Here is a 12,765-nt window from a genome sequence, read left to right as displayed (position 1 = left end):
TAGCCCTTCAATCCGGTCATAGCCAATGAGGCCTCTCTGTGGGCATGACCTTCACCTGAGGATTCTAGGAACTCCTTTATTCCTCCTTGGAGGTGGGAGGCTCTCTCTCTCTAGGATCACTCCCTGAGAGACATCTCTGTGGAGACGACACATGGAGAGGCTGATGGAACCAGACCTCTGGAACCCAAGAAGCCACATGGAGAACCCTGCCAGCATTGAGATGCTTACAACACCACTGAATCTACAAGACTTCCCACCCACTGGCCTGTGGTCTTCCTGCATTCAGCATCATTGCATGTGTTTCATGAGTCTGAAGAGGACTTTATAGATTGGTATTGGACATATGGGCTAATATTGGACTTATGGACTTGATCTGGACTGGGCTGGGATGTTTTCTCAATATTCAATTGCTCTTGTATATGAAGTTCTTTCTTATATACATATGTGTGTCTATGAATTTGTTTCTCTAGTCTACCCAGACTAACATAATTAGGTTGCAGCTTGATGACCTCATTTGGTGGTACCATGGAGATAAATAGCTTCCTGGAGGCCAGATACACTCTCTCCCTGAGAGACATTCCTGTTGACAAGCCACATGGAGCTACGCTGATAGAGCCAGAGCCTGGAGCTGGAGCAGCCACATGGAGACCCCTGCCAGTGCTGAGATATTTACAATGCCGCTGGATCCACAAGACTTTCCACTCACTGGCCGGTGATCTTCCTGCATTCAGCATCATTGCATTTTTTTATTATTAAATATTTTTATTTGGGACTCTTACATCTCTTATCACCATCCATACATTCCTCCATTGTGTCAAGCACATTTGCACATATGCTGCCATCTTCATTTTTCAAAGCATTCTCTTCCCACTTGAGCCCGTTATCAGCTCCACATTTCTTCCCCCTCACCCTCCTGCCCGCCCTCATGAACCCTTGATAAATTATAGATTATTATTTTCATATCTTTATTTAATATCCTGTCTCCCCTCACCCACTTTTCCATTGTTCAACCCCCTGGGAAAGGGTTCTAGTTTGATCCTTATGATGGAGTCTCCCTTTCTCCCCCCTCCCTCCTCTAGTCCTCCTGGTATCTCCACTCTCCTTGTTGGCCCTGCGGGGTTTCTCTATCCTGGATTCCCTGTGTGTGGGCTCTTATCTGTAGCAGTTGAATGTTTTATGTGAGTCTGAAGAGGAATTTACAGACTGGTATCGGACATAGGGGCTAATATCAAACTTATGGACACGAGTTTTGCTCTTTGATAAAAAGTTCTCCCTTGCACACATATGGTATCTATGAATTTATTTCTCTAGTCTACCCAGACGAACATACCCTCCCTTGACCAGAACCCCAGGAGAAGTTCTCAGGCACAAGTACAGGTTGAACAGGGTCTGTGACAACTACAGATCTGCTCGACTGCTGGTCCCCAACAGTCTCGGGTCCTACTTAAGCCTAGGGCATTTAGGGCAAAGAGAGGAGGTGTGGGGCCAGACCCTGGGTTTCCAGCTGGAAAGTTCAAGAACAAGGAACTGTTTTCCTAACTGTAGCCCAGGGAATGTTCCAAGACCATGTCACAGAGCCAGGGACCAGCCCCAGATGGTCTCCCCAGTGACTCCCAGCCCGGTTGTTCTTGGACGGTGACTCTGGGTTCCATCTTACCATCTTCACGGGAAGATCACAGGCCAGGCGAGCCATTTGTTTCAAGTCCTCGGACTCCCCTTTGCCCTTGCCCAGCACAGTGGCTCCAATCCCAATGTGGGTTTTAGAAGGCGGTTGACCTTGCACCAGGCACCTGTCGCTTACAGGGCAGAAGGAATGCAGATTTCTGGTGGGCAACCGCTGTGTGTTTGAAGCAGAAGGCCTTCATTCTGCTGATGATTCCAAGAAAAACATACGAAGGACATCGAGACGCTGTGCGGCTGGATGTTGTCTGCTTAGGCCACAAACTTCCCAAACCTGAGACCCTTTCACACAGTTCCTCATGTTGTGGTGACCCTCCCCTCCCCCAACCATAACATTATTTTCGTTGCTACTTCATCACCGTAATTTTGCTACCGTGATGATCGAGTGATCCCTGTGAAAGGGTCGGTCCAACCCCATAGGGGTCGTGACCCACAGGTTGAGAACTGCTGGCTTAGGCAATCCTGAGATGGGAGGATTCTCACTGGGAACAGAGCCTCCGTTCCACCCCTCCCCCCCACCCAACAGGATTGAATGGAATCCCCACTCCACGCCAGAACCCTGGTGGTGTAGTGATTGTGTGTTGGGCTGTGAAGTACAAGGTCAGCAGTTTGAAACCACCAGGCTCCCTTCAGGACAAAGACGAGGCTTTCTACTCTTGTAAAGAGTTACGGTCTCAGAAACTCACCGGGCAATGCGTTCCACCCCGGCCCAGAGGTCAGGGACTGGCTGGCAGTTGAGTTTGTTTGTTTGTGTTCCCTTTGGGACAGACATCATTTTAGGGGGTTGGGATACAGTAGGGAATAAAGCCAAGTTCCCGGCCTCGGACGTAAATGTGGACACCCACTTCTCACGCCATGCGTGGCAAAGGCGAAGGGCAGAAAGATGAGGAAGGCCCTCTTAAGACAGGTCATCACCCCGTGGCTGCCACCGTGGCCACAACCCGGGGCTAAAACCTAGCAACCGTGGCGAGGACGGCCCAGGACGGAGCGCACTTTGTTTGGCTGTGCACAGCGTCTCTGTGGATGGGGTCAGAATGACTCACTGGCCCCTACAGACACCCCCTCCCTTGGCAACTGTCTCCGTATCTGACACTTTGCGTTTACCACCATAGTGAAATAAAGTCACTATTTCACACATCAAAGGAGTCCGTCTTGCAATGATGAATGTGGTGGTGGCGGCGGTGACGTGGACATGCGCCAACAGGGCTGGGCCTTGATTGGCGGTGAATTGGCAGTTACAGCATGAGGTCAGGAGACCTGGTGATTCTGTGGGCTAAGCATGCGGGGCTCCTACTTGCAAGGCTGGTGGTTCAAACTCATCCGTGATGCTCAGGAGGACGGTGAGACACTCCCCTCCTCTGAAGATGGACAGATGTGGAAGCCCTGTGAGTCAGAGTGACCGGACGGCAGCAGAAGGAGTTGGTAGTGATGTCATGTGGCCGTCATACAATAATGTGGTCCTACTCCATTTGGTGATCGATGCAATCATCCCTTCTTCTTGCGTAACACCAATTTTCACCAAATGGTCTGGTCTTTGCAACCTCACCAGGTCAAGACGTGAGAAGTGGGCTTCGAAGATTCCAAGGAAAACCTCCAAAGGACACCGAGACCCCATGTGCGAGTTGACTTGTGTCTGCGTTTGGATGAAAAGGACATCTGCGGTGCTGATCACATGCTCCGACATAAGCACCACCACAAGGGCGGCCCAGGCCTGGGGACTGTTTCGTTCTGTTGTACACAGCGGGGCTGACTTCAAACAGATTCCAAGGCACCCAATAGTCAAGTGCTATGAAGAAAAATAAGGCAAGGCAAGGGGGGTCTATAGGGAGTCCCTTGGTGGTGCAGAGGTTAACTTGCGTGGTGGCTCACTGCCAAGTTGGAGGTCACTGCTCAGCCATTGAAAACCCCACGGACCGAATTTCCACTCTGACACGTACCAGGTGGGAATTGACTGCACGGGACTGACTACCCCCACTACCCAGTACTACGCCCACTGCCACTGAGCAGACTCCAACGCACAGAGACCCTCTAGGGCAGGGTAGAACTGCCCCTGTGGGTTTCCACGTCTGTGACTCTGGGAGTAGAGTAGAAAGCCTCATCTGTCTCTCGCAGAGTGGTTGGTAGTTTCAAACCGCTGACCTTGCTGTTAGCCGCCACTGTGGTACTACATCACCAGGGCTCACTCAACTGGCACTGAGCAGGGAAAATATCCTAATGGGAGTGTGTGTGTGTGTGTGTATGTGTGTGTGTTGAGTGAGACCTCTCTGAGAAGGTGACCTTTGAAGAGAGGTAGATCAAGGAGTTAAAGGAGGTAAGGGGAGAAGCAGTGACGTCATGTGGGTAACTGAGAGAACTTTCTGGAGGGCGTTTACATATTGACTTACAACTTCTGCATAAAGTATGTGACCGTGGTGTAGTATGAGCATTTTTCTAGTCATACTGCTGAACCCTACAACATCAGAGCCCACTGGGCTGGAGCAGAACAGAGTAGAGCCCAGACATAGGAGGTGGGTGGAGCAATGAGGGCAGGGGAGGCAAGCAGAATGAGATGTAGGTGACCTGACTTCATCAGAGACCCGAAGGCGGAGCTCGCAGAGGCAGGAGGGACAGAGAGGGAAGAAGCCAAGGAGCGCCTTGACACTATGAGGACACCATCAGCCAATATAACAAGGCAGAAATTGAGTAGGGATATTAAAGGGACGTTGTGTCCTTTGTTATTGGGATAACGACACACTAAGAACATTTACAAAAGGTCCTGATTAGGCAGAGTTGCAAATTTGGTAAAGTGGCGTGAGGTCTGGGATTTGCTTTGTGACTTTCCAGTACAACAACTTAAGAAAATGAGAAGCGTAGAGAGGGAATGGCTGCAGTAAGTGTGTGATACTTCAAGATGTAAGAGAATGGATACAGGGAGTTCCTTATAAAATATCCAGACTTTTTCCCACTACAAAACCTGAAGTCTTTGGGGAAGGGCCAAAATATCCAAGTTCACTGCCATTGAGTCCATTCTGACTTAGTGACCCTGTGAGGGAAGGGCAGAACTGTCAGTTAATTTCCAGAACAGTAACTCGTTATGGAAGTAGAAAGCCTCATATTTCTCCTAAGGAGAAGCTGGTGGTTTCAAACTGCTGACCCTGCAGCCCAACTCGGAACCACTATGCTACCAGGGCTCTTTCTGGGAAGGACCAGCTGAGGAGAAACCTGGCTTATGAATCAGAAAATTGAGACTTACCGTGTACATGAAGAGATGCTCAAAATTACTGGTAAACAGCGAAATGCAAATTCAAACGAGATGTTAAATTGGCAAAAAGTGGAAATTGGAATACTACTAATTGCTAGCAGAGCTGTGGGGGAGTGGAGATGTACAGCAATCTGGGAGAGCAATATGGTCGTGCTAACTTAATGACTTCATCTTGCTTGGAGCATAGTCAATTCTCATGGAAGCAATAGTCAAGAGATCAAATGACACACTGCACTTGGTACATCTGCGACACAAGATGTCTTTAAAGTGTTGAAAAGGAAGGATGTTATTTTGAGGACTAAGGTGAGCCTGACCCAAGCCATGGTATTTGCAATCAATTCGTATGCATGTGAAAGCCGGACATTAATTGAATAAAGAAGCTTGAGGAAGAATCGATGGCTTTGAAAGATCGTGCCAAGAAAACAAACAAATAGAGCTTCTAAGAAGTACACCCAGAATTCTCCTTACCCGCAAGGAAGGAGAGGCGCCATCTCACGTACGTACCTTAGAGAGATCAGTCTCTGGAGGAGGACATCATGGTTGGTAATGTCGAGGGGCGACAAAAACAAGGAGAACCCTTGATCGACAGAGGAGCTGCATCAATGGACTCAACTGTGAGATTTGGTCCTTAGGATTAAACAGGAGAACTAGAGCAAGTCGCTTATCACACCTCCACCAGGTAGGCTTGGCTTTGTTGCAATGGAGATGCTGGCCTGTCCCTAGCTGCCAGCCAATGTGTTCCCCACTCACAACCCACCCTAATCATGGCGAACTTGACCCTGGCTAGAGATTGGCCCCATTCTCCATGTATTATCGGATCTACTATTCAGCACCGCCTATGTCATTGTTAGTTGCTGCCAAGTCAGCTCTGACTCGTAGCAGAATGAAACGTTGCCCCTCCTATGCGGTCTTCGTGATGGTGGGTCTGAGCATCCTTCAGCCCGATTGGCTCATCTTGCAGCACAGCAGCAAGTGTTCTGTTGTGGCTCCCCAGGTTTTCATCGCCTCGTTTTTAGAGGCACATCGACAGATGTTTCTTCCTTAGTCTCAAGGCTCCCCTGAAACCTGCCCACTCCTGCTGGTGGCACAGAGTCCAGTCCATCATTAGAGCAACCTGAGAAATGGGGTTACAGATGCAGAACCGAAAGGTTAAATACTGTGCTTGGTGGAATCAAGCTTGGGATCTCCCTTAAACCTGCAAGTATGTTAGAAACGCCAGGGGAACTTTTAAATCTTGAAGGCTGGGCACTTTTAGAGATACTGACTTAGTAGAGGGGCCCTCGTGACCTGGCAGGTAATGCGTTGGGCTGCTAACCACAAGTAGTTTGAGACCCCCACCCACTCTGCGGAAGAAACACGAGGCTGTCTACTCCCATGCAGAGTCACAGTCTTGGAAACCCACGGTCTACTCCTCTGGGGTTGCCGTGAGTTAGTATCAACCCGGCGGCCGTCAGTTTGACTTAGTAGCTGGCTTGAGGTGGGACTGGGTTATAGGCTGTAACACAACCCATTGCAAAGTGGCAAACTGCTCACCTCTCACCTCTCAGCCTGGAAATGCACCAACAGGAATGGACACTGATGTACAGTAAACTGAAATAAGACGGCTTCATCATGGGCGGGAAATGACGCCCACTCCTAGGCCATTAACTGTCACTAACCTTTAGCTCCCTCTACACACCCAGGTCCCAAACGACTCTACGGCAACTCACAACGCTCAGCTATTGATTCAGACAAATCTATACTGAATGAAAATGACTACACCTGGCGTTTGCAGTGTTTTTCGTTTTAACTTTTTACTGTGAATCGGGTAAAGGTTTACATTGATGGGGAGCTGCCAGCGGCTCACACTGGACTCTGAAGAGGCTGTGGAATGAGAGATATTATTGGATGGCAGATCGACTTTGGCTAAAAGCAGGAGCTACAATGAAGATGTTTTGCTTGTGTTTTATGGACTACAGAAAAGCATTCGACTCTGGGGATCATAACAAACTACGGATGGCATTGAGAGGGGGGGGAAACGGGAATTCCAGAACATGCCATTGTGCTCCTGCACGCCACCCTTGAACTGGTAACAGTTGTTCAACTAGAACAAAGGAGTACTGTACGGGTTCACATCTGCGCGGGGGGTGCATCAGATGTTGGACTAAATGATTGGAGGAAGGCTAATTAACGACCTGAGTCTTGCTTGCTGACAGTGAGGACCTGAAGCACTTGCTGATGAAGATCCAAGGGTAGGCTGGCTTTTCCCCTTCACTCCCCAGCCAAGTTCAACAGTTTTGTCCCCTTAAGAAAGCCAAGCCATGGTATGCATTACTTGGAAACTGAAAACAAATGCAATTTTTATTGGTTAAAAAAAACAAACGCATTGCCTTTGAGTCCATGCAGACTCCTGGTGACCCTAGAGGACAAGGTAAAAATGTCCCTGTGAGTTGAGGTTCTAACTGTCTAGGTGAGCAGAAAGGCCGTCCCTCCCACCCCAGGTGTGGCTGGTGGTTTTGAAATGCTGAGCTTGCTGATGGCAGCCCAAGGTGTAACCGCTGCACCCCCAGGCTCCCATTGTTGGTGAAAGACCAGGCTTTCACAGCCTTCTCTGACGGTAAATGATTTTGGAAAAAGTCTGACGTTGGCGAAGGTCTAGCATTTCTTCCAGCTGGGTGATTGAAACAACAATGTGGAAGGCGCTTCTGAAACAATCTTCCAAACTCTGGACCTCTATCCTCCTCGGGGCCCACCCAGGCAGAGCTGAGAAACCCTGTTTTATTTGGGGCGAGCAGGAAATCAAGTGGGTTTAGACCAACCACCAGGGGCAGAGCCCAGGATGGCAGTCAGATGACTGAGCTGAGTCCATTTCTTTGAAAAGGAAGGAGGGATGGAAATGACTTCTCAGTCCGCCTTCCACGTCCCTCTGGTTTGGTGACAGATATTCCAGTGGGGAAAGCAAGCGTCTGCCTAGCTGGCCCTCCCAGGTCACATCAAGAAAACAGTTACCAGTTTAAGAGTCAAATTTTTGTTTGAATTCCAAAGGCCTATCTTGACGGCTGAGGTTAAAAATGCAGCTTTTAAAAATCGAAAGGGTTGACTCTTCAGAGGACAAAGCCCATCACCACTGTAAAGGAACGTGGCTCTCCAGCATGGGAGGAAATCTGAACTGACAGCGCATGCAAACATTAGCTCAGGAGCTGCCGCCTGCCTCTCCGAGGAGCCTGGCCCCAGCTTAGGGCTTCAGCATAGGCTGTACCTGCGGCAGGAAGCAAGGAGACTGCAGGTTATGCGAGGATGAACGGGTGGCCAGAAAGAGGTAGGGACCTTCCTCCAAAGGCAAGGGGTCTTCATCAAGAAATGACTCAACTGAAATATATAAATATCTTAAAAGAAAAAGCAGTTGTTTAATGGATCCTTTTTGCTAGACTGGGGGGTGGGTTATCAGGGACTATCAACTGTTTGCAAATTTACTAGTATTATTATTGTTTACAAGCACTCATTTTGCATGCATACAATTGTGGGTGATGTTTCAGGAACTTGGGGTGGGGCAGTGGGAACCACAGAAAGCAGCAAATCCTCCGTAAAAGCAGTCCCTTCTCCATCTGCACTAGCTGGGCATCCTCAACAGTGGTAACGCAATTAAACCACCTGCACGCCAGTGTCAAAAGGCAACCGCCCTGGTTACCAGCAACTGACACGTTCCGACCAGAGCCTGTCACTGGAGCGCTCTTCACCCGCGGGCAACCGGGTTCCGGATTTTCCCACCACCAAGAGCCTCTCTCAAATGCTTCAGTGCCAGCCCCGTCCCAACCATTTCCACCCGCCTTGTAATGAGCTGGAAGTGGAAATAAGGAGGGAGCAGTGACAAACCCCCACTTTACCCGCTTGTCTCTCGTTTCCCAAAGGAGAGCACAACTTTCTCCCAAACACACAGCACGGAAGTGAATACAATGGCCAGGCAGCAAGGCGGTGGGGAGGCCAAGCCATGGATTTGGGGGTGAAGACCTCTGAACTCACGTCTCACAGATCTTTGTGGGATGCAGATCTGATTCCAACCATCACTGTGAACCACTGTCTTACAGTGACCAAATAAAAGCTGGCAATAGACACCTATTTATTTGTCCTTTGCAAAATGAACATGAATACATACATTTGGATACACATGTTTAAGTTCCTTAAGATTCCATTAACAAAGGGCAATCGGTGATTGCTGCTTATAATGAAAACTAGTGATGGGGCTGCCATCCACCCAGTGGGTTCCCATTCGTGCACAGAGTATTGTCCTGCTGGGCATCTCCAGGCTGTGCCTTTTTGGACGTCGGGCCCCTGGCTTTGCTTTGGCAGGGTTTCTGGGAGGGGTCAAGCTGCCAACCTGTCCCTTGGTATTGGGGTGTTAAAACATGTGCGTCACCCAGGGTGTTAGCCGTGCTCAAATTCCGCCCCCTTCCCAAGTTGTCCCCATGTGGCTATAAGAGGTTCCCTGGGAACTGGTTCCTTGGTTCAAAGTACACAACCCTGAGTATCAATTGCAGACTAATCAGGTGGCCAGTAACTTGGAAGCAGATCTAGACTGTCACAGGTGTCCATCCATAATTGTTAAGGAGCCCCGCTGGCAGTGGGTTAAGCACTGTGCTGCTCAAAACAAGCTCAGCTGCTCAAAACCACCAGCGGCTACGAGGCTTTTGATTCCCTTTTATTTACCGACTCAGAACCCCACAAGGGTTCTCCTGTCCTGGAAAGTAGCTGTGTTGGAATCTAGCTGATGGCACTGAGCTGCCGCTGCTGAAATGTAATTTAAAATGTGAGTTAGCTTTAAAAGCGTGTCATTCCTCCCAGTAGGATTCGGTAATGACTTCCGGACAAACTTCACCTACCTGCTGGGCTTACCTGAGTGGGCGAGCCCTATTGTGGTAGCAAAGGTACCTGGAGGTTCCTTTCGGGGTGATGACTAAGATCTATGAGTAAGCACAAAAACCTCTCTGAAGGTCAGCAATGAGTCCTTGTGAGAATGGGGCATCAATGGAAGCCCTGCATTACCCACCTGATCCTATTTCTAACTGTGACAGCAGAGGCTGCCATTTAGGGGCGTCCACTCAGGCAGGCGTGTCCGTGCACTGCTTCACTGATGGAGCCAGCAGTAAGCAGGACAAGTCAACTGGGTTTATTCCAAACCAAACGTGTACATACAAGCTTCTCGGACCAGTGGGCGGCTAAAGACGCTCAGCTCCATCTCATCAAGTCTTCCAGAAAAGGGAGCTGTGTGTGAAATTCAGGATAGGCAGATCTAGAGTGTAATTGGATTAATAGTTTTTGGAGTGTGTGTGTGGGTGGGGGGCGGGGATGGGGAGTGAGCAACGGGTCTACAAGAAAGGAGTGTTAAAGAATTTGTGCTGATGACCGTACAACTCTTTAGTAAGACAGAACTACTGAATTGTGAGTTTGTGTCGATAAAAATGAAAGTACAACAAAACCAAATACACCAGTGGCCTCTAACGGGCTCTGCCGAGTTAGATCAATCCAAGGCAGAGGGGTCAGCTCAGGTTATGGTGACTGGGGCTGGGGAACTCCATAGGGGTTGAGAATCTTGGTAGAATTCCGAAAAGGACTAAGGGGCTTATCCTGAAGTTTTAAGCAAACCCAGACCAGCAGTGATGGGACTCCTGCTGAGGAATTACCGTCATCGCCAGCCTGGAAATGCAACTACTGGTTCTTTAGGGATGTCCCACAAACAGCTCACCTGGGGACCCTGTTTCCCATCCAGCCAATGGCCCACTCTGCCCCTTCCAACATTGTTCCCCGTAAGCAAGGGCCATTTCAATGGAGCATGATGAGCCCCCTGTGGATGCCCCAATTGCCCTGGTGAGGTGCTATCAGAGCTCAGAGCTGGCAGGCTCTGGGGCAGAGGGCCACCATCACTCTCAGGAATGGGCTGAGGCAGAGAGCTCACATTTGGACCTCACAGGAGGGGTTGAGGCCTTACACCCCCCTTTACAGATGAGGAGACACCTTGTGAGAGAAACCCCAAGTTCATGACTACAGCCCAAGGTCTAGGGATTTAAACCTGGAGTCTGCCCCCACCCCCCGGCCTACCCTACTCCTTACAGCAGTCCCCCCCCAGAAGTGGCAGATGCAGGTGCCACCCTAGGAGGTGAAATGGGCCGCATGCCCGAGATCTCACTGCCACAGGCTCTGCTCTCCACAGGCTCATCATTTCACAGGAAACCGTGACGTGACTGCAGGCTGCGGGCGCCACCAGCAGGGAACCAAGGCCAGGAGGCCCCGGCACCAGGGGATCCTAAGCTGAAGGGTACAAGAGCCATCGACTTCAACGCCAGGAGCAGAGGCTGCGAGGTTCATTTTGCTTTGGCTGAATAGTAAGTACACAAAACCTTGAGTGGTTCTCGCGCGCCTTTCGGACCCCGTGCCTTCTGTTGGCAGTTCCTGCACCGTGCAGACCATAGCCGAGGCCCGACCCTGCGGTGTCCCTTCACCACCAAAATGACAGCATCGGAATAAGCTAGGGAACCCTGGTGGTATAGATTACATGCTGGGCTGCTCACAACACTGCCAACAGTTCGAAACCACCAACGGCTCCAAGGGAGGAAGAGGTGGCTTTCTACTCATGTAGACGGAGTCTTGGAAATCCACAGGCGGGAAGTTCTGCTGTCCCACAAGGTTGCTAAGAGTCACAATGGACTCTATTTTAGCGGTCACAATTGGTTGTGAGTTTTAATAAGCAGAGTAGGCTACACGTTGGGCTGCAGTGAACTGCAAGGTTAGCAGTTTGAACCCACTAGTCACTCTGCAGGGGCAGTGAATTATTAAACATGGCTTCTTCTAGCCAAGTCCATATGGCCCTCCAGACGACCTTTCCCTGCAAAGGTCAGGTCAGAGGAGGTGGGGAGATACTGCTTTGATTCACCTGTGAGTAACTGACTAGCACTCCCTGGAATGCCATCCTGCTGTGTATGAAGAAAACCCTCTAGGGAAGTGGAGCCCATCCTCTGGAGCTGAGGAGCCCGCACTGAAACACCTGGAACCACAATGTAGCTGTACCCCGAGAACAGCAGCAGCAGCTACAGCTGCAGAGCGTGGAACAGAATGATGAACTTCCTAAGCCACAGAGCAGGACCACCTGAGTGCCTTTGTGCAGGAGGGCGGCTTGTGGCGTGGTCTGCCTCTGGGTACGTAATTGCGGAAGGTGGGCTGATACACGGCAGTGGGGCTGAGTGCCTTTGAGTGGAGGTTTGCTGGAGGAGTGCTTCTGGTCACTTGACTCACGGAGCTGGGTTTCCATCGGAACGGTCTGCCCCGCATCTTTGGGCATATTATCATCGGACCTGAGAGAACTTTGTGATGTGTTCTGATGAGTAACTCAACCTTAAGCATTTTCCCCTGGCATTTACACCTCACGCTCACCTTCCTGAATAAAGCCTTTACCCGTGAAATTTGGAGTTCTGCGTAGCTGTTGCAATGGATATTAGAACAGAGATGCAAGATAGTAAACCACTGGTTTAGACATAACCCTCTTAGGTATCCTCCTAACTGCAAATTGTTTTCAAGCGGCCCTGCAGGTTTTCCTGTCAGCTAGGTAGGTGGGGGATTCGGGCACGTGGAGACAAGCTGAACAAGGGGGCACCCCTCACCTTATAAAAAAAACCTGTCAAACCTGTTAATGCCAAGGTTTCACATAGTAAAAGAGCAGGGAGGAGTTGCTTGTGCCCAATTAAGCCCAAACCAAAGCCACCGCCATCAAGTCAATTCTGACCCCTTGGGTTTCTGAGGCTGTCAATCTTTCTGGTATCAGACAGCCTCATCGCTCAGAATTCTGAGTGTGACTTGGAGCGTTTGAACCCGGGCAG

Source organism: Tenrec ecaudatus, chromosome 3 (genome assembly GCF_050624435.1).
Source record: "Tenrec ecaudatus isolate mTenEca1 chromosome 3, mTenEca1.hap1, whole genome shotgun sequence".
Taxonomy (NCBI): domain Eukaryota; kingdom Metazoa; phylum Chordata; class Mammalia; order Afrosoricida; family Tenrecidae; genus Tenrec; species Tenrec ecaudatus.
This window is presented reverse-complemented; position numbering follows the sequence as displayed.